The following is a 24425-nucleotide window of genomic DNA, read 5'->3' on the forward strand; positions in this document are numbered from 1 at the left end:
AAACAAGAACAGACTCCTAGGTACGGAGAAGGAATGGTGGTTACCAGGGGGTGGGTGAGAGGATGGGTGAAACAGGTGATGGGGATTAAGAGGTATAAAATTCTACTTATAAAATAAATAAGTAACAGGGATATAATGTACAGCCTAGGGAATACAGTCAATAATAGTGTAATGACTGTATGGGGACAGATGGTAACTAGACCTATGTTGGTGATCATTTTGTAATGTATAAAAATATCCAATCACTATCTTGTACACTGGAAACTAATATAACATTATATGTCAATTATAATTCAATAAAGAAACAGTGATGCCATCACTACTAAAAAAGATCTTCTTGGCTCCTCTTCCCCCTTGACTATCCCTTTACGTCTCCCTGTTTGTATTAGTATTGCTCTATGGCAGTCCACCCCAAATTTAATGACTTCTTTCAATTAACAACTGTTTTATTATGCCCCCTTGACTGGGCTCCCCCAGGCAGCTATTCTGCTTTGTGTGGTGTCAGCTGCAGCTGTAGCTTTCTGGAGGCTCCACTGGGCTCAGTTGTCCGAAGGCCTGTGGTTGGAGCTGCCTGGTGGCTGGAGCTTGGTTTGGCCCTGTCGAGGGCAAGACCTCCACTCTCTCTTCCACATGGCTTACCTGTGTGGCTTGGGCCTCTTACAGCATGCTGCCTGGGGTCTAGCAGTGCAGAAGCTTCCAGGCCATGTTATGAATTAGGCCTGGAACTGGCACAGTGTGGCTTCTGCCACATTTAATTGGGTAAAGTCAGTCACAGGGACAGCCTAGATCCAAGATCCTCCTTGAATACCAGGAGACAAGGTCCCCGGGGGCAACCAAGCAACAAACTATCACACTCTCCTTTGTACTACAACTCTTCAAAGGAACTGTCCATCCTCAATCCTTGCAAATACTCCCTCCTGTTCTTTGTAAATCCATTCTAATCAGAGGGCCACTCCTGCTGTTCCATGGATGTCCCTTTGGTCAAGATGGCGAGTGGCCGCCTCATGGCAAAATCCATGCTCATTTCTCAGATCTCGTCTTTTACTTGGGTTAGCGAAGTTGACTGCTCATTTCTCTCATCTGATTTCAGGACCCTGTGCTCGTCTAGTCATTGCTTAGCTCAGTGGTTTCCCCTGCTTCTCCTTCACTGGTTCTTTTCTCTCCCCAACCTCTTGATGCTGACAGGACCTAGGGCTCGGTCCTTGATCCTCTTCTCTCCTCCATCTGCATCATGATCTTGGTAACCTCATCCAATGTCATTGCTTTCAATACCATTTATGTGTAAGTGACTCCACCTTTATGTCTTCAGCCTAGACCTCTCTTAAATTCCAATGATGGTGACTGCCTGTTTGACATCTCCACCAGAGAGCCAATGCACAGCCAAACCCATCGTGTCCAAGACCAGGCTCCTGATTGTGTGCCCTCCCAAAACCTTGACCTGATGCCAGCTGTCCCCATTTAGGTGAGTGGCAACTCCTTACTCGCAGTTACCCAGGCCAAAAGCCCCGATATCAAAACTGATTCCTCTCTTCCTCTGACATCCATATCCAAATCCAAATGAAATCCCGCTGGGTCCACCTTCAGAATATACCCAGATTCTGACTATCTCTGTCGTTTCCACTGCCCCCACCATCCCCTGTGAGCCACCATCCCCTCTTAGATGGATGACTTCCCATAGCTCGCTCTGCTTCGATTCCAATCTCCCATGGTCTACTGATTTATTATAAGAGTTTTCATAAGGATCCTTTTTTTTTTTTAAATTCAGAAAAAAAAAATCAGAAATAAACTCTTACATTTAAGGTCAACTGATCTTCTTTTAAGATTTTATTTATTTATTCATGAGACACACACACACACACACACAGAGACACACACACACACATTGAGAGAGAGAGAGAGATTGGGGCAGAGACACAGGCAGAGGGAGAAGCAGGCTCCATGCAGGGAGCCCGACGTGGGACTCGATCCCGAGACTCTAGGATCACACCATGGGCCAAAGGCAGGCACCAAACTGCTGAGCTACCCAGGGATCCCCCCGAAGGATCCTTTTAAAATCTAAGCCAGGTCACATCCCTCCTCTGCTCAACACCCTCTTGTGGCTCCCTGTCATTCAGCAAAAACACCAAAGTTCTCACCATCACCTACAAGGCCCTATGTGACCTGGCCACCCTGTGACCTTGGACTCCCCCTCTCCCCTCCACTCACTTTGCTCCAGGTGCTTGGCCTCTAACATTATTGCTGATACACAGAGGCACACTAACATCCAAAACCTTTGCATGGAACATTCCCCCACCTGGAATGCTCTCCTCCTAGCCCTTTCAGGGCTCCTTTCCTTACCTCATTCAGATCTTTGCTCGGAGGTTACCTTCTTCATGAGTCCATCCTTCATCTCCCTGTTTAGAATGGCATCCCATCCCTGCCTGCTTGGCTTTTCCATCTCTCCCTGCTCTTTTCTCTCATCAATAGCTCTTAGCCTTCTAACATACTCTATATAATTTAGTCATTTGTTATGTTTGTTGTTTATTGTCTGTTTCATGCTGCTAAAATTGAAGGGTCACAAGGGGAAGAATCTTCGTCTCTTGCTCACAGATGCATTCTATTGCCTAGAGTAAATCCAGGTACAGGGACAGTGCTAAAATTTTAGTTTTTAATTTTACTATAAGTATCTTGAATCCTTTTGAGTATCTCAAATTCTTTGTGACACAAGGCAGGCTGTGGACAAATTTATTCTTGCATTCACCTACTCATCTAACCATCCATCCATCCATCCATCCATCCATCCATCCATCCATCTAACCTACTGCCTATCTATTCACTCATATCCATTTATCTGCTTATCACCACCCATTCACATCTGTCCACTTGTCTGTTTATCTATCCATTCATCCCATCCAACATATTTCCAAACAATATTTCAACAAAACAATTTTGAAGCATTAGCTTTTGGCCAAGCGCTGTGCTGGGCTCTAGAGTCAAATCCATGACAATAAAATTCTGACCTCTGAGGTGACAGTAATAGGATAACTGTTACAGGATGCTTACAAAACAAAAACAAACAAACAAACAAAAAAACCACAATCACTGGGCCTTAAGTCTTACTACAGGGAATGACACCAAAAAAGACACTTGGTGAATTGCATGGGTGGAGGTAGATGGGGGGAGGGGGAAGACAGGGGGAAGTTGCCAGTTCTTCTCCTGTCTCTGCTTCAGGCTCCCCTTGCCCAGCAGCATGCACAGACCTGGGATCTCTGGATTCTACTCGCCCCTCTCATCCCGGTCCCCAAGCCTCAGGCTCCTCACCTGTGAAATGAGGCAGCAGCATTCTCTTGACAGAATTCACTAAAGCACATGGGAAACTTTCTGGTGCCTGTGGAACTTAACCTGCTGCACATTCTAACCCTCAGGAAGCTGATGCCCAGGCTCCACCTCCAAACAATGAAATCTGAACCTTCTGGACCAGGGTGGTATCACCTTTTTAATCATTTGGCAGTGGGACCTGGGCATTACTGTTTTTCAGGAGCTTCCAGGGGATTCTAATGTGCAGCCAAGCTTGTGGACTGCTGGAGGTAGAGCCATTTAATCAATACTCCTTATCTATTTAATTGATCTCAAATATTGCAGCTGGAGAAAAGTGGATTTAATTAGAGGAGACGAGACATTTGTGAAGATGCTGAAGACAATGTCTGGACACTGTCAAAGGCCTCACAAGTTGTACGTTGCTTCTTATCTTACTCTTAACTTGTTTTTTATTCAGTTTTTGTCAGAGGAAAAACTCATGTTCCTAAATCTAATTTTTGGAAGAGGGAGTTAAAGAAAGTAAGAGTTGGAGAGAAACCCTCAAAAGCTCAGACCCATAGAGAGAGAAAGAGAAAGGAAGAGTAAGGGAGAGAGGGAGAGAGAGAGGGAGAGGGAGGAAGGGAGGAAGAGAGGAAATATTACCAAAGTTCCCTTGGGTGTTAGGGCGAGACCTTGCAAAGTGAATATTAGTGGGAAAAATTGTTTTGAAAAGGCAAATTCCAGGGTCCCACCCCCTCAGGATTCTGATTTATTATGGTCCAAGCTAGGACATAGGAGCCTGTCTTCTCAGAGCCCCCCACCCCTCCAACCCCTCATGTGGCTCAGGCCATCCTGGAGGCTGTTGCTTTCAAGAGCTGTGCCATTCTTTCCTTTACCCGCCCCTTCCCACCCCATCCCTGCGAATTGCAGCTGTTTGTGTTGTTTTATACCTTCTATGTTTCCTTGGTTCTTCAAAAAGGAATGATAGAAATAAAGTTATTTTCTTTAGGGGAAAAAAAAGAGAGACACAGGGAGAGGGAGAGAGATATTTTCTTGAGTTAATTGGCCAAGAGTAAGTGAAGAAACAACAAAGAAAAATCTGTGGAAGCACAAGAGCATCAGCCAGAGATCAGTGCCAAACATGAGTGGTGAGAGAGCGTGCTGGGCAGGGGCTCCATCCTTCCAGAGGAAGGGGGTGTCTTTCTTGGTAGGGAGAAGAGCCTTGGACCATTGGAGGGTCCCACCTCACAGTCTTATTGAGAGGGGGCACCAGTCCAGATCCCCTGAGAAGACCCCAAGACAGGAGGCATGCAAAGGATTTGGTGGGGGAGACACTTGTGAGGAATAATGAAGGGGAGGAGGAGCAGAAGGCAACAGGAGAGCCTCAGATCCAAGTGCAATTGGACACCTGTGAAAGCTGAGAAGAGGCCTCCAGTCCAGGAGTGAGTAGTGCAGAGAAAGCCAAGGCCAGGAAAAATGGGGAGCCCCCAAACAAAGACTGTCTGTTAGAGGTCTCCACTGGGAGGGAAGGCCCAGCTCTGATACCCCCACTGTGCTCAGTGGTTAGGAGCCAACTAGGACAGCAAGTGGAGGCAGTGAGCCAACTGCACAGGAGGGGGTCTTAAAGGGGCAGCTCCATGGCCACCGCAGACACTTACCCAACAATGGAAACATTCATTTGTCCAGGCAAGGTTATCGAGCTCATGATAAACATAAAGACAGTGTGACTATGATGGTGAACAAGGCAGGCATGTTCCTGCCATCCAAGAGCTTTTATAGCACAGCTGGAGAGACAGCATCACACAATGAACCAGTCACAATTAAGAGACACTAAAAGGGAAAAAAAAAAAAAGACACTAAAAGTGTCTATCAGGAGTAGGTGACCATTTGGTTCACCATCTAAATCTAGACCCTTTGGAGTGAAAGTGAATGCTGTTAATAATTATGCCTGGACAACTGGCATCTATTGGGACTATCTTAGGAAAACTGGGATATACAGTGATCCTGAAATAGAGAAGCCCCATATAGCCCAGGGAAGACCTCCTTGAGAAAGGGACTTTAGAGCCAGGATCTGAAGGCTATGTGGAAGTTAACCGGTTGCTTGGGCTTCCATCGTATGTCATCAGAGCCTGGTGATCCCCCCTGTATGGCTGGCACCATAAGAGTTGGTTAACTGTTTGGTGACTGATTTCTCACCATCTTAGGGACACCCATGTCGGGGATGTCACCAATGTCTGGAAGACCGCTGCCTGGTATTCTTTTGATGGCACTGAAATGGAAACACAGGGCGCCTGGAAGAATCTGTCGATAGCTTTCCCTCCGCCCTTGATTATGTCATTCAGGGCAGAGAATAAGGGAATCTGTTGACATTAGATTATAACCTATTTTTACCTTTTTTAATAGAGAATTTTCTTTTTTTAAAAAATATTTTATTTATTTATTTGCAAGAGAGTGAGAGCCCTAGAGAGAGAGAGAGAGAGAGAGAGAGAGAGAGAAAGAGAGCAAGCATAAGTAGGGAGCAGAGGAAGAGGGAGAAGCAGACTTCCATGCTAAGCAAGGAGCCTGACATGGGGTTTGATCCCAGGACCCTAAGATCATGACCTGAGCTGAAGGCAGACACTTAACCAACTGGAGCCACCCAGGCGCCTCCATTCTTACATTTTTTGAAATACCAATGAAACTGCTTTCCCCTAATCTTTCTTAAAATTGTTGCAATATACATAACATAAAACTTGCCATTTTAACCATTTTTAAGTGTCCAGTTCAGTGGCAATGCATCCATTCACACTGTTGTGCAGCCATCCCCACCATCCACCCCCAGAACTTTCTCATCTGCCGAAACTGAAATTCTGTTAAACACTGACTCCCGACCCCCTCCCCCAGCTCCTGGTACCCACCATCCTACTTTTCATCTCCATGAACTGCACTCCTCTAGGGACCTCACAGAGGTTGAGTCACACACTATTTGTCCTTTTGTGAGTGGCTTACTTCACTTAGTACAATGTCTTCCAGGTCCATCCATGCTGTAGTGTGTGTCAAGATTTCCTTCCTTCTTAAGGCTGAATAATATTCGTGTATAAATTTACCACGTTTTATTTGCCTGTTCACTCATCGGTTGAAATACGAATTATTTTTTTACCTTATGGCTATTATGAAGAATGCTGCCATGAACATGTGCATAGAAGTATCTCTTCAAATCCTTGCTTTCAATTATTTGGGTATATACCCAAAAGTGGAGTTGCTAGATCATAGGGTAATTCTATGTTTAATTTTTTGAGGCATTACCTCACTGTTTTCCACAGCATCTGCAATTTTTCACATTCCCACCAGCAATCCACAAGCCTTCAAAAGTTCTCCACATCCTCTCCAATACTTGTTAACTTTTCCTATAGTCTTTCAGAGGGACTTAACATTTTTTTGAGGTAATTGTAGGTTTACATACAATTTTAAGAAATACTGTGGAGAAGGCTAATATATTCTTCTGTCAATTTCTCCCAATGGTAACACCTTTCACATGTATAGCCTAATAGTACAATCAGGATATTGCCATTACAACAATCTGCTGCCCTTATTCAGATGTCAGTTTTACATGCATTCGTGTGTGTGTGTGTGTGTGTCTAGAAGCAGTTTTTTTGCAAACTTATCCTCCTTGTAGATTCAGGTGACCCTCCTCTTGTAGTCAAAATACAGAACAATTCCATCACAAAGATCTACAATAGGGATTTTAAAAAAAAACCTTTCGGGGATCCCTGGGTGGCGCAGCGGTTTAGCGCCTGCCTTTGGCCCAGGGTGTGATCCTGGAGACCCGGGATCGAATCCCACGTCGGGCTCCCGGTGCATGGAGCCTGCTTCTCCCTCTGCCTGTGTCTCTGCCTCTCTCTCTCTCTCTGTGTGACTATCATAAATAAATTTTTAAAAAACCCCTTTCGTTTTGGAAAAATTAAAACTACACAAAAGTAGAGAGCAAGGTGTTATTGATACCACGTGCCATCAGGCAACTTCAGTAACTCTGTGTTTATGGCTGATTCCGTTTCCTCTGTAGCCTTGCTTACTCCCGGATTATTATGCAGCAAATCCCAGCCTTCTCATCACTTCAATGCCAAGCATATCAGACAAGAGACAAAGACATCACTTTTAAGCAGAACCACAACACTACCCTTATGGTCTATCGCCTGCCCCTTGCCAGTAATAATCCCCAAAAGGGCTTCATAGGGAATTGGCAGATCTTGCAGCTTCTCCTCCAGGCGACATCCTAGGAAAGGCACACATCAGCTATGAATAAGTTGCTGAAGGATAACAGACAAGAGTAACAAGCTCTTTTTCTCCCAGACCTCACAACGAATCCATCAGAAAAGCCCGTCACTCTATCTCCAAAATAGAATCAGTATCCAACCACACGTCGCCACCTCTGCTCCTGTCACTGTGTCCCAGCCTGCACTGTCTTTCACCTGGGCTGCTGCAGAGCTGCCTCTCTGCTCTCACTGCCCCCACCTCTGCCCCCTGCAGCCTCATCTCTGCACTGAGCCAGAAGGATCTGTCAAGACAGAAGCCAGAGGATACCCCTCCTCTGTTCAGCACCCTCCAAGGGCTTCTCATCTCATTCAAAGCCTAGACAGTCACCCCCACACAGCCTCCCATCACCTTGTGATTTCGTCTGCTGCCCTCCTCTGCTACAGCCAGAGGCCAGTAAGCTGTGGCATAGATGCCCTGGGCACATTCCCACCGCAGGGCCTTTGTTCATGCTCTTCCTTCTGCCTGGAATACTCTTTTCCAGATGTCCACTCAAACTTATCCCCTTCAGGTCTCTGGTCTAATGTCATTGTGCAGCTTCTGTTTGCATGCCTGGATCTTCTCAACACCTATTTCCACCCTGCTCCGTCTTCCTGGTGCTTACAATAGGGACTAGATCAACAGAACCTTCGCCCTCTAGCTTTCACTGGGTTTGGCCAATGGAAGGCTCCATAAGGAGTGAGGCCAGGTATTTATTCCCTGTGCTCCCTCCCAGGAGACTGTTACAGGCCAGCTGTGGCCCTGTCAGGTGGCCTCTCTGCCATAGCCTCTGTCTTCTGTCCTGTGTTCTCCCTTGCTAGCCTCATTCCACCATCCCTGTGGTTTCTCTCCATCCTGCCCACATCATAGTAAGTAGTCTCTCTGCTAACACTCCTCCAATGACCCACTTTGGTGTGCCAGCAGTTCCCTGCTGGGGTGCTGACGGAGGCAGTGATCTTGGTGAGTTTGTCCCTGGCCACCCAGTATAAAATTGCACCCTCCCACATGTCCACACCCTTTCTGTATTCTGTGCGTTATGCTCCTCAGCATTTCTCACCATCTACTGTGGTACATATTGTACTTACCTATGCTGTTTATTATCTGTCTCTCACAACTGGGACAGCTGTGTCCTGTTGCACAGGGTGTGTGTGCACTGCACAGTTCCAGAAGTCACTATTTACACAGACTACGATGTAAAGGGCAATGGCACCTCCTAGAGTTGTGCAGCAGGGTGGTCCTGTCCCCCATCAGAATATAAGTTTTGACCCCCCCCACGCACTATTCTATCTGAAATGCTTAGAACACTGCTCAGTACGTAGTAGTTCTCACAAAATTGTCACCAATAACTATTAATCTCTTTTATTTCCCATGAGAAGTCTAAGTGCAAGTATCCTTATATGGTGGTGTCAGGAGGTCTCAGTTTTCTAAGGGTTTCTCCTGATATACCTTCTGTAGTGTGTGCCCTCCGCGCCCCTCCCAGTGCTCCGGAGAATTGCCTGCGGTGTGGTGTGTTCTGATGAGAGGCGAAGTGATGACTCAGAGTCCAATGTCTTGGAACAATGAGAGGCCGGAAGGGGATACACCATCAGGCACCGCCTAGAGGTGCAGGTGCCAACGTGACGCCTCGAGTCCAGATTGGCTCTCAATTTTATTATCATAGAATGTTAAGTGTGTGGAAACAAGGAAGGAAAAAGAACTCAAGAAACCAATCATGAGAGGGGTGGCCAGGAACTGCGTCCGTGACTATCTGCATGGGTCTCAGAGGAGCTTAACAAGGGGGCTGCGGGGGACAGAGAGGTGACCTCAGCAGGCCTGGCTATCTATCCAGCATCAGTGCTGTTTTCAGCACAGATCCATAGCAGGAATAATTGGCTTTTGCCACATGCATAGAGCTGTTGCCATTTATGTGTGTCCCCGTCCTTAATGTTTCTCTTACTCGCTGAGGTCTTGCGCTACAATTGCCCTCCGCCAGTCGGGAGCCCTCTTGCTTGGGAGGTCCTGCCTTCCACACCCAGGAGAGTCTGCGGCCAGTGACTGCCACAGGTGCAAAATCCTGCCCCTTGGGCAGCCGGGTGGTTCAGTGGTTTAGCACCGCCTTCAGCCCGGGGCGTGATCCTGGAGACCCGGGATCGAATCCCACGTCGGGCTCCTGGTGCATGGAGCCTGCTTCTCCCTCTGCCTCTCTCTCTCTGTCATGAATAAATAAATAAAAATCTTAAAAAAAAAAAAATCCTGCCCCTTACCTCAAGGTGGGGCCAATTCAGCGCTGCACACCTGCCAGGCCCAGATTAAAGCCAACCTCCCTGGAAGGTCGCATCCTCATTAGCTCCCACCCCACATGTACATAAGCATCCTGGCTGGCTCTCCCCTTCCTGGGAACCTGCCCTAAGACACCTATGTGCTCTCCACGTGTGGCATACTGTCCAGCACACGGCAGGTGTCCCGTCACTATTTTTAGTGAATGAATAAATCAGTATGGTTTGGCTTCCCAGCCCTGCCCCTCATTAACTCTATAACCTTGGCCAAGGTAGTCCTGATCCTGAGCCTCAGTGTCCCAAAGGCCAGGCAGGGTAATCCCATTGGTAGAGATGATCCTGCGTGCCATGGGGGGCAAATGGAGTTACGTATGACAAACCCTCACCCTGCCCTGCTCTGCTCAGCTTTTTCACTCCTCCCTGAATGTTAAATCTGGTCAGGCCAGCTTCCTTGTTAGCTCCTGGTGGGGTGGCTTTCTGTTTCCTGGCCTCTTTCCTCCAGGGGATAGGGCTCACAAACGCTCTGTGGATGCTCTTTGCTTGATTTAAAGTGCTTTGGGCAACAGGAGGAACTTGAGGGAAAGGCAGCGATTAGAAGAGAAGAGACCATTAGGTATTAACGCCACCCACCATCAGTGCTGCGGCCCGACTGCCTTCCTTTGAGTGTGCTGAGCTGCAGTTAATTAGCTTTTGGATTTCTTAGCTGTGGGGTGTCGCTTTAATCATCTGCCACCTGGCCCCAGCTCTGCCCTGGGCGGGAGAGAGGCCTCTAGAAGCATGAGCTGAAGGGAGGCCAGTTGTGCAGCATGAGAGCCCCTCAGAGCTGAAAGTATGCTCCAGCAGCTGGACTGCCCACCTGCTTGCCCCATGTGAGGGCTCCGAGAGGCTGGACTGATGTGTGGCATGTGGCAGAGCCGGGATCCAAGCTCAGGGGTCCTGTGTTATGGTTTGGGGCTTTGTCCATCTCACCATCCCTCCCTGCGTGCCACAGGTACTTCCCTAGCACCTCCTCAGAGTGGGGACCTCGGGATTTTGTGGATGAGGAAACCAGAGCTCATCCTTCCCCTCCAGGGGCTTGCAGCCATCAACAGGCTAGCAAGCAGATACAGCGATAATAACAAATGGTGAAAAGGATCACGAAGGAGACCAATAGTGCAATGAAAGGGAGTACTATGAAGCCTCTCTAAGGAGCTGACGTACATTCCTTAAGAGGACCAGAAGTTTTCCTCTGTAGAATGGCAGTTAATAAATAAAAGATGAAGTAACAGCATAAGACTATCATAATTTTCAACCCCAAAAAGAATAATGGACCAGGCTTTGAACATCAGTGGCTGCAAGCATCACAAAAATGGAGACCAGCAGATACTAAGTGCCACCGATGGAAGAACACAGCATCGCCCTGAAATCGCCAGAAAATTGAACCTAAATCTGATCAAGCCCTTAGCTCAGGACTGTTCAATTAAATACACACAAATGCAAGTCAAACAAGTCACATATGTAATTTAAAATTTTCTAGAAAGAACATGGAAAAAGAGAAACAAGAAGTGAAATTAATTTTTTTAATTTTTAAAAGATTTTATTTATTTATTATTTATTTATTTTTAAAGATTTTATTTATTCATTCATGAGAGACACAGAGAGAGAGGCAGAGACACAGGCAGAGGGAGAAGGAGGCTCCATGCAGGGAGCCTGATGTGGGACTCGATCCTGTGTCTCCAGGATCACGCCATGGGCCAAAGGCAAATGCCAAACCACTGAGCCACACAGGGATCCCCGAGATTTTATTTTTTTTTTATTAATGAGAGACAGAGAGAGTGAGAGAGGCAGAGACACAGGCAGAGGGAGAAGCAGGCTCCATGCAGGGAGCCTGATGTGGGACTTGATTCCAGGTCTCTAGGATCATGCCCTGGGCCAAAGGCAGGTGCTAAACTGCTGAGCCACCCAGGGATTCCCAAGAAGTGAAATTAATTTTTTTTAATTTATTTTTTATTGGTGTTCAATTTACTAACATACAGAATAACCCCCAGTGCCCGTCACCCATTCACTCCCACCCCCCGCCCTCCTCCCCTTCCACCACCCCTAGTTCGTTTCCCAGAGTTAGCAGTCTTTACGTTCTGTCTCCCTTTCTGATATTTCCCACACATTTCTTCTCCCTTCCCTTATATTCCCTTTCACTATTATTTATATTCCCCAAATGAATGAGAACATATAATGTTTGTCCTTCTCCGACTGACTTACTTCACTCAGCATAATACCCTCCAGTTCCATCCACGTTGAAGCAATTGGTGGGTATTTGTCGTTTCTAATAGCTGAGTAATATTCCATTGTATACATAAACCACAGCTTCTTTATCCATTCATCTTTCGTTGGACACCGAGGCTCCTTCCACAGTTTGGCTATCGTGGCCATTGCTGCTATAAACATCGGGGTGCAGGTGTCCCGGCGTTTCATTGCATCTGAATCTTTGGGGTAAATCCCCAGCAGTGCAATTGCTGGGTCGTAGGGCAGGTCTATTTTTAACTCTTTGAGGAACCTCCACACAGTTTTCCAGAGTGGCTGCACCAGTTCACATTCCCACCAACAGTGTAAGAGGGTTCCCTTTTCTCCACATCCTCTCCAACATTTGTTGTTTCCTGCCTTGTTAATTTTCCCCATTCTCACTGGTGTGAGGTGGTATCTCATTGTGGTTTTGATTTGTATTTCCCTGATGGCAAGTGATGCGGAGCATTTTCTCATGTGCATGTTGGCCATGTCTATGTCTTCCTCTGTGAGATTTCTCTTCATGTCTTTTGCCCATTTCATGATTGGATTGTTTGTTTCTTTGGTGTTGAGTTTAATAAGTTCTTTATAGATCTTGGACACTAGCCCTTTATCTGATATGTCATTTGCAAATATCTTCCCCCATTCTGTAGGTTGTCTTTGAGTTTTGTTGACTGTATCCTTTGCTGTGCAAAAGCTTCTTATCTTGATGAAGTCCCAATAGTTCATTTTTGCTTTTGTTTCTTTTGCCTTCGTGGATGTATCTTGCAAGAAGTTACTGTGGCCAAGTTCAAAAAGGGTGTTGCCTGTGTTCTCCTCTAGGATTTTGATGGAATCTTGTCTCACATTTAGATCTTTCATCCATTTTGAGTTTATCTTTGTGTATGGTGAAAGAGAGCGGTCTAGTTTCATTCTTCTGCATGTGGAAAAATATTCCATGCTCATGGATTGGCAGAATTAATATTGTGAAAATGTCAATGTTACCCAGGGCAATATACACGTTTAATGCAATCCCTATCAAAATACCATGGACTTTCTTCAGAGAGTTAGAACAAATTATTTTAAGATTTGTGTGGAATCAGAAAAGACCCCGAATAGCCAGGGGAATTTTAAAAAAGAAAACCATATTTGGGGGCATCACAATGCCAGATTTCAGGTTGTACTACAAAGCTGTGGTCATCAAGACAGTGTGGTACTGGCACAAAAACAGACACATAGATCAGTGGAACAGAATAGAGAATCCAGAAGTGGACCCTGAACTTTATGGTCAACTAATATTCGATAAAGGAGGAAAGACTATCCATTGAAATTAATTTTAATAGCAGCTCTTACTTAACCCAATATATCTAACACATTATCACTTCAATATATAATCAATACCAAAAAATGATTGATGAACTGTTTTCCATCCTTCATTCATACTTAGTCCTTGAAATCTGGTGTGTGTTGTATGCATACAGCACATCTCAGCTTGGATGAGCCACATTTTAAGTACTCAGTAGCCACACGTGGCTGGTGGTTACTGTCCTGGACGGCACAGCTCTGCTCAACTACCAGTTTCCAGGAAATTCAGAAGACAGGAATGTGTGAACACCATCACCCTGATGCAATCAGCAAAGTCCACAAACTGATTTTTTTGGAAAACTCTATAGAAAAAGCAATCTAGCTTAAAAAAAAAAAGAAATACATTTTTAAAAAGATTTCAGGGGATCCTTGGGTGGCTCAGTGGTTTGGCACCCCTTTGGCCGAGGGCTCGATCCTGGAGTCCCAGGATCGAGTCCTGATTCAGGCTCCCTGCATGGAACCTGCTTCTTCCTCTGCCTGTGTCTCTGCCAATCTCTCTGCATCTCTCATGAATAAATAAATAAAATCTTAAAAAAAAGATTTTATTTTTTTATTTGAGAGAGAGAGAGCACAAGCAGGGGGAGCAGGAGAGGGAGATGGAGAAGCAGACTCCCCACTGAGCAGGGAGCCCAATGTGGGACTCTATCCCAGGACCCTGGATCATGACTTGAGCTGAAGGCAAACACTTAACCCACTGAGCCACCCGGGCGCCCCAAGAAATAAATTTTAAAGGGAAAATTTCCCCTTTAAAATGGAGGGAGGACCCATAAATTAATAGTCTTCATATCAACTAATCACAGTATGTGAAACTTCTGTGATCCTGGTTGAAGCAAACAATCTGTAAACAATCTGTAAAGCATTTTATAATGTTTATGAGATAATTGGACATCTGAACACTGAGTATTCGTTGCTGTTAAGAGTTGTTATTTGTTCTAGGTGTGATAATGGTGTTGTGGTTATTTATTCTTTCAAGGAGTCATTATCTTTTAGAGAGACACACTGAAATATTCATGGAGGTATTCTGAAATAATATGAAGTCTAGAATTTGTCAGAATAATCTGGGAAGGGAAAGAGTAGTAGAGATGGAGTGAAATGAAACAGGATTGATAATGGGGGTGCTGGGTGAAGGACTTATGGGTCTCATTATACCATTCTGCCTACTTTTGTGGATGTTTGACATTTTGCATCATAAAAAGTTTTTTTTCTTTTTTTAATAAAAAAGTATTTTAAAGAAGTTGGGATGATGTTGGAAAGGGAGAGATTGCACCAGGGTAGGGATGTCTGCCTTATTCACTAGTGTCTCCTAGAGTCTCACATGGAGACTGCACATGCTAGGTCCTTAGCACATTTGTCACTTTTTGGCTATGTTTGCAGCTATTTTTGTCCTTAGGGCTCTTCAGGTATATCCCACTATGGGTGTACAGTCAAATTACTGTGTCTTCAATCATAATTCTTCCCTGTCTGGTTACATCCACAATGTTTTCCTTTTTAAGGCTTGTTGTATTTCACTTTTAGTGATTTTTAAAACTTTTATTTTATAATCATGTAAAATTTTTGGATGCTTCCCAAGCCAAGTCTAGAAAACAAGGCATATTCAAAGGAGTCTGACTCCAATCCCTGACAATTTTCTTTTGAGGACTTACCTCCACCTTTTGGTATAGCTAATGGGAGTAAAGACAGGAACCTTCCTCCAGCCTAAAATTTTGACCCAGGACCTACCAACAAACTTACTGATCATCTCTCTTGGGAATCTGAAACTCTAACAGAGGGACAAAGACATGAAAGCACTTGGACTTGACTCATCAGGTGGTGACATCCTGACCAGACTGCCCTTGCTACAGCCCCACTCTAGAGGTCCTAGCATCCTAGCCCTCTGACATTGGTTGGGTTCCTGCCTCCATCCCAGCCAGGTTCTCCAACCTTCACTCAGTTCCAAGCCCCCCAATATGAATCCACTTAGTTCCCTTTTGCTTACATTAGCTTGAGTCTCTTTCTGCAGTTTGCATTCTAAGACTCCTAACTGACGCACAGACCTCCGGCAACACATAGCATAGTTAAGTACTTAATCCAGGTTCTGATAGACACCCAGAGTGACAGTCCAGAACCCTCAGAGCTGTGAAGTGAGCTTGAAGAATTCCCTGAATCAGGCAAAGCTGGAGAAGCAGATGTGGCAACCAGGGTTCCTATGCCAGAGGTTAGGCTGGGTTATCAATGTTCCTGGGCTGCATACCTGGTGGTATTGGCCTGAGGGTCCCAGAACCTGTGCTTAGGATGGTGCTCTCTGAACATTTCTCTCCCAACTCACCCCGGCTGACATATCTCCATCTATGACATCCCTGGAGTAAGGGCTGTAGCTCAGCCTTGTTAGCTATTCAGAGGCTAGACCTTTAAGGTTGAGGTGTTTTTTTGCTGTATTGAGTTGTCCTGACCCTACTTCTGGCAAGTTGATTGAAATGCCTGGGGCCAGGTGTAGGACAATAGGGGGCAGTGGGAACTGGAGAGAACATGAGGGGTTATGCTACTAGGTTCTAGTGATGTCACCATGAGGCTCAGGATTACCAGATCACCTTATTTTTCATGAGAACCTAAAACTTAAGAATTTTATGCTAAATGTACTTATTTTTAAAATACTCTAAAAAATTTCCGTGGGATGAATTCATCCCATGGGCTATCAGTTGGGAACTGCTGGTCTACCACCTACATTGTGTGTTTTCCTCTCTGGATGGCCATAGTCTGTCTGTATGTCTGCCTCTCCCATGAGCTCATGAGTCTCAAGAAGGCCAAGATCATGATTCTCTTGCCTTGCTTAGTCCCTGGCATATGGCAGAGTTCAATATACCCATGGATGGATGGACAGATGGGAGAGAGGTCACAAAATTCACAGAGGATGACAATGCAAAGATATGCATCAATATCATACGGGGCAGGGAAGGGAGAAAGGGAAGAGAGGTGACTTGGCTTCTTAGCTTGGATGTGGCTGCACCACTAGTCATTAGCAAGTTCCTCTATCCAGGTCTACAAGGCCAGACCAGTCCCATTCCAGAGCTTTCAGATTCTATTCTTAGAATAGCACTTCCAGAGCACTCACTCCACCCAGGGTGAGGACCTGCTTTCCTGTGTCCATAAAGCTTATAGCCTTGTGATTATTCAGAGCTAAGGGCCTGAGGGCTATGGCTTGCATGCTTTTCCCCCCTGCCTGGCCTCTGATCACCTCTGCGCCCCTCACCCCAGCAGGGAAGCAGCCTGCCTGGCCCCCTGCTAGTCTCAGGGCATAGAAGTCATGGTTCTCAGGCCAGGATGGAGCAGGGAGTGGGGCTTCCCTTGGCCTGCCCCCCCCTTTGCTTCCTGATGGTATCCTTTGAGGAGCTTCTTCCTCCCCTGCTCCACCGCCCACTTGGCCTTGAGGACACAGAAAGGCTCATCAGTTGCTATAACAACACCTACCACCTTCTTCTGCACTTAGCCAGGCAATTTAGTCCCTGTTTGATAATGGATCTGCCTGTAGAGTGACTGGTTCCCTTTAAACTGCCCAGCCACTGGCCTGGCCTTTGGCCTCAGAGTTGGGTCTGAGACGTGATTACTATTAGCAGAGGTGTTGTTGATCTAGTCAGCCAATTACTGAGTGCTCACTGTGTGCCAGTATTATAATGAAGCCTTTACAAGCACTATCTCATTTAATCCTCACAGGGATGCTATGAGATGGGGAACATGGCTGTCATGTCACAAATGCTGGTCTTGGTTACCCCCAGAGGAGACCCTGCAACAAGGGTAGCAGCAAAAATTGGCGAGATCTGAGGCAAGCAGGAAGGAGTGAAGCACGAGGAGGCAGCGGGGAAAGCGTGCTCTGTTAAGTTACCACCCTGGGCAATTGGAGATGAAGCCTGCCAGCAGCCAGTATACACACACATCTCCAAGTTACCCCATCTGAAGGGGGATGGAGTTGGGGATTTATCCACTAATTCCACCAGCCATAGGTTGACAGTTGCTGCTGGGTGTATGTGAGCTCCCCAGCACTTCTGTCCTACTCTAGGGGACTCTTCGAAATCACTCTGGCATCTGGCTGGGAAAAGCTTGTGGCCAGGTGATGCAGGGCTGGCTGTGGGAAGCTGGGCTGGGCATGTGCTGACAGCACTCACAGTATCTGCTACATCGCTTATGAATATGTGTTGAATAAAGGAACAAAAGAAACTGTGGAAGGCAGAACAGCCCCTCCCAAAGATGTCAATGGCCTAATCCCAAGAGCCTGTGGATATGCTATATTACATGGCAAAAGGACTTTGCAGATGTAATTAAAGTTACAGATCTTAAAATAGGGAAATTATCTGGTGGACCCAATCTAATTACATGAGCTATTAAAAGCAGGGAACTTTCTTGAGCTGGAGTGACAAAGAAGAAGCAGATAGAGCAGCTAGAGAGGTCCAAAGCATGGAAGAGACTGGGCTTGCCTGAGGCGTGCTGGCAGCCCTTAGAGGCAGAGGCTGGCTCCCAGCTGATAGCTGGCTAGGAAACAGGGACCTCAGTCCTACAGCCATACCATCTGGATCCTGCCTACAACCTGACTCCACTCTGAAGTGGGTTCTACCCCAGAGCCTCCAGCAAAGGCCTGGACTGGCCAACACCTCTATTGCAGCCTGTGAGACTCCAAGCACAGTACCCAGCTGAGCCCTTTACACTTCTGAACTACAGACTGTGATATAATAACTGTGTGTTATTTTAAGCCACTGGGTTGTGGTAATTCATTAGAGCAGCCTTGGGAAATGAATACAGAAACTGAGGTTCAGAATGGGCAAATAACTGGCTCAATGCCATATAGTCAGTAAATGATAGAGGTGAAAAGTCATTTATCATCAATACCCAGGTCCCTGGCCTCTAGGTAATGCTATCTCCTGGTCTTTGAGGGGCAGGAGAAGAGAGGAAATACCTAAGAAAGGCTGCAGAAAGTGGGGAGAATACAGTTAAGAACACAGATTCTGGCCTGGACATATTTGGTTTGAAGTCTGCTTAGTAACTAATTAGCTCGGTCACTTTGGGGAAAATCACATTACTTCTCTAAGCCTTAAATTCCTCATCTGTAAAAGGTAGGTGATAATAGCATCTCCCTGGTGGGGTGTATTGTGAGGATTAGAGGAGATTGTGCTTATAAAGGGTTGTTTCCAAGGCCGGGCCTATGGGAAGTGCTAGGTAAAAATTTGCCTCATATGGTCATATATGTAGCATCCATTTTGTGTCAGGTGCCTTAGTGGTACCCCAATACACATAACCACTGAGGTAAGTGTTGTCATGCCCATTTTACAGATGAGGCAACAAGGCTCATGCAGATGAAGGGACTTGTCCAAAGTCACACAGATGGTGTCAGATCTGGACTGAAACTCAGCTCAGCTTGAGTTCCAGGCCCTGTCTCTCTGTCCAGGCCTCCCCAGCAGTCCTGATGTTTGTGTCGAGGACTTTACCAGTGAGCCTAGAGAATCAATCGGGGCCTTCCTCCCTCTGCCCTGAGGGCAGTCATGCCAATTCTAGATGCTCAAAGAAAGCTTTCTCATTCTGGTTTCATTTTGCTCTAGCTGTCTGTTGCCTGCTCTATACATAGTGCTGGAAAAGGACCCAGGCTTCATTAAACACTTACAGGGGCCTTGGCTGTGTCAGACCCTGTCTTAGGCACCCGGACATGTAGCTCAAAGAGCCCTGAGCCCAGCCCTTGGAGAACACCTGATGAGGACAACAGACATGTGAATAACTATGGCATGGTGCGCCCAGGTTATAAACCAGGTCTGAACAGAATGATGATGATGGTAGTAATAGCGCACTATATTGAGATTGTTCTTATGTTTGGCAAGTGAGAGAATAAAAGACATTCAAGGAGAAAAAAGGTGATTCCAGGGCATTACATGTTGCTGAGATGTGATAGGAAAAAATAAGATAAGGAAGGAAGATAGGAATGGTGAGAGAGAGGTGTTAAAATTTAAGTTGTTTCTTGAGGGGGATCCCTGGGTGGTTCAGTGGTTTGGCGCCTGCCTTTGGCCCAGGGCACGATCCTGGGGTCCCGGGATCGAGTCCTGCATCGGGCTCCCAGCATGGAGCCTGCTTCTCTCTCTGCCTGTGTCTCTGCCTCTCTCTCTCTATGTCTGTCATGAATGGATAGATAAAATCTTAGAAAATAAATAAATAAATAAATAAATAAATAAATAAATAAATAATTTGTTTCTTGAGGAAGCCTCACAGAGAAGATCCACCAAAATGGAGTCCTGAAGGAAGTAAATGAAGATACCTGAGGAAGAGTTCCCCCAAGCAGAGGCAATAGCCAGAGCAAAGGCTCAAGAATGACCAGGTGAGTTCAAGAATACCTGGTATATTCCAGAAACCTAGGAGACCAGAATGGCTGGGACAAAGTAATGGGGAGAGAATAGGTGAGGTCGGTTCATGTAGGGCCCCAATAGCTATCAAGGACTTCATTATTTACTCTGAGTATGATGGGGAGCCAGTAGAGGGCTCTAAGCAGAGGAGAGACCCTGGTAGAATCAGCAGGACCCCCAGAGCTGTGTTGAGGATGAGCTAGGAACTGGACACAATAGCAAAAGCAAGAAAACCTTTCAGGATGTCACTGCAGCAACCAGGGGAGAGATAATGGTGGCCTGAGCCACACAGTAGTGTCAAGAAGTGGTTGGATGCTGGAAACAATGTAATGATCTCAGACATACATTGTTAGGTAAACAAATCAAACTGTAAGATATGCAGTCTTGGGTCACTTCTCCCTAGAAGCAGACGTTGAGACAGACCTAGTAAATAGTTTATCCCAGGAAGCACTGGGAGGAAAGAGGGAAGTGAGATGGGAAAGGGAGAGAAGACAACAAAGTGTGTGCTACTGAGCAGATTATTTTTTCAGCAACTGAGACTCAATCCCCCTGGGGAGCTCTGGGAGACAGTGTTGAATGCACCTTGGTGATCCCAGTGGAGAGGCAAGAGGATGGCACGATTATGTGTCAACTCCTGCTAGCCATTGGTTGAGGTCAGTTCTTAGAGGGAGGCATGAAGTTCCTGGCACTGCAGCCTGCCCTGGCACAGGCTGAGAGGACTCCTGTGACCAGACGAAATCTGCAGGCAAAGAAAGCCAGGTAGTTAGAGTTGGAAGTAGTCAGCGTAGAGTGTCAGGAAATTGCAAGGACATGGGGTAAGGGCAGGACATCAGCGGTGTCTCTTAAAGCAAGTTTGTGATATCTGTAATTCCTGCTTTTCAGAAGGAGCATCTAGAGAATAGCACTGAGAGGATAGTTAAGAAGCTGGTGACATTGGTTGCCTCTGGGGAGAGAAAGTGGGATATTTAGATTCAAGATGGCTGAGACACTCTTTACCAGATAACTTCCTATACGCTTTTATTTTTTTTACTGTGTGCATTTTAATTTATGAAATTAAAGAAACTAAGAATGGGAATTTCACTTTTCATCCATGAAAAAGCCAACAGCCAGATGGAAAGAGAGGAAACAAATGAGTGAAGCCTCATGTTCACCATGATGTTTAGCCTAGAGGCACTTTCCAGATCACGGTGTAGGATGGTGGCAGAGAGCAGAGTTGAATCTGATGAAGTAATTGACATTTTCAGGTCAGAGAACCAGAGGGGAGGGATTTACACAGGGGAGGATGGCGGTGGGTGGGGGGTGGGGAGGAGGAGAAGTCCATGTGGGGGTTTCTGGTAGATCCTTGGCTAAGGACTGGAGTGCACATGTAGAGGGAGAGTCTGCAAGGCCCAGACACTGGTGGTCACCTGATGGAGTTCCATCCCAGAGTGGACAGACCTCACTGAGTATCTTGGACATTAAGTTGACAGCTCAGAAAGGCCACACCTTAAGAGTAAAGATCAAGCACTAGGGCCATGTCCTAGCACAAAAGACAGAAAAAGATATACCACTCCAAACGGTAAGCTAAAGAAAAGCTGATATTATGTAAATATCAGACACAATTCATTTTTTTAAAGAAGATTTTAGGGCAGCCCCAGTGGCTTAGCGGTTTAGCTCCACCTTTGGCCCAGGGCTTGATCCTAGAGACCTGGGATCGAGTCCCATGTTGGGCTCCCTGCATGGAGCCTGCTTCTCCCTCTGCCTGTGTTTCTGCCTCTCTCTCTCTCTGTCTGCCTGTCTGGCTCTCATGAATAAATAAATGAAATCTTTAAAAAAATAAGAGGATTTTATTTATTTATTTGATACACACACACAGTACAAGCAGGGGGAGGGGTACGCAGACAAAGAGAGAGACGGGCTCCCCACCAAGCAAGGAGCCCCGACTCAGGGCTCAATCTCAAGACTTGAGCCAAGGGCAGATGCTTAACTGACTGAACCATCCAGACACCCCAAAACTGACTTAAGATAAGGAGAACTAACAAAGATAAAGAGAGATTTTTCATAAGGACAAGAGAGCCAATTTAATCCTAAATGTACAGGCGCTTAATAACATAATTTTGTAATAAGTAAAGCAAAACCCCATAGCTTAAGGGAAGAACAGACAAATCTATCATCATGTTTGGCAAAGTAACAACTCTCAGCAAGTGAAGAAAAAGTAGGAAAAAATCAGTATGGCTATAGAAACTTTGAACACTATCAATCCTCTTGGTCTGACATTTTAGGAGCTCAACCCCCCAATAATTGCAGAATACCCTTCTTTTAAGGTACAGGAAAACATTCACTAAGATGGATCATAAACTGGGCCATAGGATAAGTCTCAATATAATTCAAAACTTGATACATTTTTTAAAGACAAATCATATAAAGTGTGTTCTTGGCCTACACTTGAATGAAATTAGAAAATCACTACATCTGTAAATACCTATAAAAAAAGGAGCAAGATGTCAAATCAGTAACCCAATTTTAATTAACAATCTTAAGAAACTAGAAGGTGAGCAAATTGAAATAAAAACAAACAGAAGAAAAAAATAATAAACGTTATGGTGGAAATGAGTGAAAGGGAGTACAGAAAAATAATAGAGAAAATTAATACAACCAAAAGTTGTTTCTTTGAACAAACAAACAAGCAAAATGGATAGACCTTTGGCTACATGATCAGGACAGGAGAGAGAAGATTCAAATTATTAAAATCAGGAATGAAAGAGCAGAAATTATTACCAACCTTTCAGAATAACAAATTGCCAATGTTACCTTGATACCTAAAGCCAGAAAAAGTCATAAGAAAACTACAGACCAACATCCTTTGTGGATAAAGATGCAAAATCATCAGCAAAACACTAGTAAACAGAACCCAGCCATCTATACAAAGGATTACACACTATGACAAAGTCAGATTTATCCTAGAAAGGCAAGGTTAGTTCAACATCCAAAAATTATTTAATCATATCAATAGAACAATAAGCAAAAATCACACAGTCATCTCAAGAGTTGCAGAAAAGGCTTTTGACAACCCAAACCTTCTCATGACAAAAACTTCTCAACCCGGAAGGAATAGAAATGAACATTCTCAACCTGATAAAAGACATCGATGAAGAAGCCACAGCTAATAGCATACTTATTGGTGAAAGACTGAAAGCTTTCCCTCTAGGATCATGAATGAGTCAAGGGTATGTACTCTCATCACTTCCATTCACTATTGTACTGTAGGTTCTAGCCAGGAAGATTAGGCAAGGGAAAGAAAAGTCTTCACATAATTATGAATATGGAAAATCCTAAGGAATGAACATCAGAAAGGAGGAGGAGAAGAAGAAGAGGGAGAAGAAGAAGAAATCACAAAGAAAGGAAAGAAGGAAGGAAGGAAGGAAGGAAGGAAGGAAGGAAGGAAGGAAGGAAGGAAGGAAGGAAGGAAGGAAGGAACTACTAGATCGAATGAGTGCAGGGAAGTTGCAGAATGCAAGATAAATGTACAAAAATCAACTATATTTCTATGTACTAACAATGCATAATCCAAAAATGAAGTTAAGAAAACAATTCCATTTAGAATCAAAAGATTAAAATGCTTAGGAATGAATTTAACAAAAGAAGTGAGAGACTTTTATAGGGAAAACACTTAGAAAGCAACTAAAAAAGACTTAAAAAAATGGAAAGTCATTTGTGTTCATGGGTAAGACAATATTGTTAAGATGGCAATACCGACCACATTTTTCTACAGATTCAATGCATTCTCTATTAAAATTAGAGTTGTCCTTTTTTTTTTTTTTTTTTGGCAGACATTGATAAGCTGATCCTAAAATTTATGTCGAAATGCAAGAGGGCCAGAATAGTTAAAACAACCTTCAAAAATAACAACAAAGGTGGAGAAATCATACTTCCAAATTTCAAAACTTACTTCAAACATACTGTAATCAAGATTGTGGTAATGGCATGAGGATAGATATATACATCTGGAAGTTGAAAGTCCAGAAATGAGCCTCTGCATTTATGACTGATTTCTGACAGAGTGCCAAGACAGGTGAAGAATTATCTTTTCAACAAAGGATCGTAGAGCTGGACATCCACATGCAAATTGAATCAGAGACCTTAAGTGTAAGAGCCAAAGTTGCAAAACTCTTAGAGGAAACTGGTGTTATTTTTAGCTGGATTATACAATGGGTTTCCTAGCTATGACATGAAAAGCACAAGCATTTTCTCATCTGCTTGTTGGCCATGTGTATGTCTTCTTTGGAGAAATTTCTTTTAATGTCTTTTGCCCATTTCATGATTGTATTGTTTGTTTCTTTGCTGTTGAGTCTAATAAGTTCTTTATAGAGCTTGGATACTAGCCCTTTATCTGATATGTCATTCGCAAATATCTTCTCCCATTCTGCAGGTTGTCTTTTAGTTTTGTTGACTGTTTCTTTTGCTGTGCAGAAGCTTTTTATCTTAAGTCCCAATAGTTCTATTTTGCTTTTGTTTCCCTTGCCTTCCTAGATGTATCTTGCAAGAAGTTGCTGTGGTCAAGTTCGAAAGGGTATTGCCTGTGTTCTCCTCTAGGATTTTGATGGATTCTTGTCTCACATTTAGATCTCACTTGCCATCAGGGAGATACAAATCAAAACCACAATGAGATACCACCTCACACCAGTGAGAATGG

General features: G+C 44.8%; 1 long non-coding RNA gene across 5 annotated transcripts in view; it reads left to right on the top strand.

Moving 5' to 3' along the window:
• Positions 1 to 24425, top strand: part of LOC102151123 — a 54869-nt gene that overhangs the window by 18554 nt on the left and 11890 nt on the right. For all 5 annotated transcript variants that reach the window (XR_005374596.1, XR_005374594.1, XR_005374595.1 and 2 more), the window contains 3 exons: positions 1310 to 1462; positions 3622 to 3711; positions 19611 to 19728. This is a non-coding gene — a long non-coding RNA (uncharacterized LOC102151123). The remainder of the gene's footprint in view (positions 1 to 1309; positions 1463 to 3621; positions 3712 to 19610; positions 19729 to 24425) is intronic.

This window comes from Canis lupus, chromosome 20 (genome assembly GCF_011100685.1).
Source record: "Canis lupus familiaris isolate Mischka breed German Shepherd chromosome 20, alternate assembly UU_Cfam_GSD_1.0, whole genome shotgun sequence".
Lineage (NCBI taxonomy): Eukaryota > Metazoa > Chordata > Mammalia > Carnivora > Canidae > Canis > Canis lupus.